Here is a 3,169-nt window from a genome sequence, read left to right on the forward strand (position 1 = left end):
CGGGACCATCCCGCGCTTCGCCGAAACCACCAGGAGCTCCGCCTTGTCTCCAGGATCGTGGTTGTCCAAGGAATCAAGCTGGGAAGCCCCTAATCGACGCCAACGACCCGTTCTCTTCTCCGACCCCGACGAAAAAATGGTCGATTCGGCCGCCGTGTGGCCACCTCCAGCCTTCCCGATGTGTTCTATCGCTTCCTGGTGAGTTTGTCCTCCGTTTGGATCAAGATCAAGATGTATCCAACGTTTTTCTGTTGCCCCCAAAACTGACGAAACTGTTGTCTGCTGTCCGAGCGCATCACCGCCATGGTCGACAGCAAGTTTGCGTGCCGCTCCTGCTCGTTCCTGATGGATTCCTTCCCGGCACACTCGTCCTCCGCCAACAGCCTCCCGGTGAGCTCCTCTCTTCGTTTTCGCATATCCATGTCTATTTCTTGCATCACCGCTGTCTTGATGTGGCTCTGGTGTACTCTGCTTACGAACGTGCACACCACACTCTGCACACCATGAACACGTCTGCTGCTGCCGCTTGCTCCCTGGCCACGCTCCATCTCCGCACAACACGAGCAGCTCAAGGCGTGGGTTTTCCTGCTCGCCCTCATCGTATTCAACCGCCGTCCCGCGCCACTGTCTCTGTTTATTTCCCGTCAGTTTCGTCAGTTCGCGGTTGCTTGTGCACCTGTTGGTCAAGTTCAGGTCCTATTCAAAACAGCCGCGATCCCTTTTCCTATCACGATCCAGGCAGCAGCCAAGTTGGCTGGATCTCATCTTTTCATTCTTAAACACTCGAGATCAAAACACAACAGCAGATCAGTTCAGCGAGGCAAACCACCACTGATCCTCCTTTTCTTCTTACAGCAAGCATTCGATCAAACAGTTGTAGTGCCTTGTTTTTTTCCAATTTCAGCTAGCACATCGTGCAATTCCATCCATCCACCTGCTAGTTTGGTTGCTTATCTAGCTAGCTATGCATGACATCCATCTATTCCATCTAGCACTTGTTCGCTAATCGCTTGGCTAGCTATCAGCTGTGCCCTGTTATACTTTTGGTTTCAGTTAACACTCAGTCTAACATTCAGTTAGCGCTTCCTGATGTACATGTCCCTGCCTCTCTGTCTTATTTTAAACTTCCAAACTATAACTCGAAATAAAATATATCTTATATGCTTTTCGACCAGAAAAATATGAGGAATCCAAATATACCATTCATACTTGCTATTGCATCATGCTTTATATAATTTCGTGATAGTTGCATTATCATCTAATAGATAACATATGGAATATGTGGGATATTATATAAATGTTGTCCCGGTTCCATTTAACTTTTACTAGCACATCCTTTCTTCGTCTTGCCATGTTAACCAATATTTAATTTGGTGGTAGAAAAGCAACTTCAACCTAATAAATTTATTGTTGGGATTCCGATTCCGCTTAAATTGGATAAGTTGCATCGCCGCATCATGTTTGACATGCCATGCATATCATATCATGATCATGCTGATTCTTTTGCCGTAGTAGTAAGTTGTGCATCCGTTGTTTGTTGTAGCGATTTGCTTCTTCACGGATAAGCCGTCGAGTTGGTGCGAGCTACGACGAGATCTCCGGATGTCCCTCGGCAAGCTTTAACAGGCAAGCATTTCCCCTATACTCCTGTCCCTGCAGGAGTCGCTCACCTATTTTATTTTGCCTTCTCCCTCATGCTATCCTTAAGTTGCGCTCTTGTCACGTGTCCCTTCCACTTGTTACCTCAAGCAGCCCATATTGCCTCCACCAACCACCTACAGCTATTGTTTGGTTATCGGGTCTGCCTTGCAAGTCGTAGTGCATGCTAGTGCTGTTATATCTCGTTACCATTACCGCTATCTTATCGGTTATCTGTTGGGAATCATGACACATGCTACATGGTTATATCTGTTGAGGGAATCATGGTTACTTGCTAATAGTTGATAGCGGAGGCATCGGTGGGTCAGCTGATCGTTTTGTGACGACTCACTTGTGTTTCCTAAATATCTTAGGGCCCCGAGTTCTTGTTATCTGTTCCGAGACTGAGCGCTCTAACCACACGTGGGTATGTTTCTGGGTCTCCCCTCGACCACTGCCGGAATCTACAGCTTTGTCCAGTGGCCACAACTAGTTTATATGTTTTACCATTTGTTGTTGCGTGCATGCCAGCCTGTTACTTATTTACTTTGGGAAGCCCCTGGGTGCCTTGTATCCCTTGTTTCTGGTATGCACGTATAGGTTCGCGTCCTGCGCGTTTATCGCATGCTGAAGCGGGTCATTCGCCCCAGTGTGTGTTCTGACCCTCGGAAGCCGTTCTCGCAAACAGCTAGGTCCGTCTCGGAGATTCGGCCGGACTTCGATTCGGGTTCAACTTAGTTAGGTGGCTTCCTGGACATTGTTGTCGTGAAGGAGAGTGCGAGTCGTGACACTCCACCTTTTTGCCATTGCCTTTGGAGTTGATCGTGCGTGTGGGCACATTTGGGCACCCCTGCATGGTTAAATCTTATCGATAAGCCGTGTCCGCGGTTATGGACGACTTGGAGCTGTATGACTCGACCATAAACAACTTACACCTGTTGTTTCAATACTAATAACTTGTGTAGTAAGTAGCATAACTTCAATAATAAATGGTTAAAACTTGTCAACCGTGTGAGTGCCTTTGTAAGTACTTCTTGGCGAAGGGGAAACACATCGGCTGTGTTATGTTTGCAGAGTATAGAACTGTTAGTTTATGCGCTCTCTCACCTTCTCTGATAGACGAATGTTGTACAGTGTCTCTATAGGTTTTTAGTGCTTGCGCACTGCCGCTTAACCCACCATATTGCCTATGACGTTCCTCTTGCGTCCTCTAAGTCCTCTGCATGCCTCAAGTACAAAGGACGACTGGTTGACGAATGCTTATACGTCTTGAAGTCTTGTTATGTACGAACCCGTACTTATTGCTGCTTCTACGGGACATAACCGGGCAGGTATGAAGATATGTTCGATGAAGACGACGCTAGCAAGGTTACCCTTCCGGCTTGGCCTGGGCAGGGTTATGGACGCCATCGTTTATCTTCAGGACTCTTAGTCCAATTTGTATCTTGTCCGTACTCGGACATATTTGATCTTCTGTATGATTTGGATCTTATGTTGTATATTTGTATCTTGACTCGTTGGAGTCGTTGTT

General features: G+C 47.0%; 1 long non-coding RNA gene across 1 annotated transcript; it reads left to right on the top strand.

The window, feature by feature from the left end:
* Positions 1–3,169, top strand: LOC139830128 (uncharacterized). The gene is made up of 3 exons (XR_011744257.1): positions 1–390; positions 1,544–1,626; positions 2,970–3,169. It is a non-coding gene; the product is annotated as an uncharacterized lncRNA (long non-coding RNA).

Source organism: Lolium perenne, chromosome 4 (genome assembly GCF_019359855.2).
Source record: "Lolium perenne isolate Kyuss_39 chromosome 4, Kyuss_2.0, whole genome shotgun sequence".
NCBI classification, from domain to species: Eukaryota; Viridiplantae; Streptophyta; class Magnoliopsida; order Poales; family Poaceae; genus Lolium; species Lolium perenne.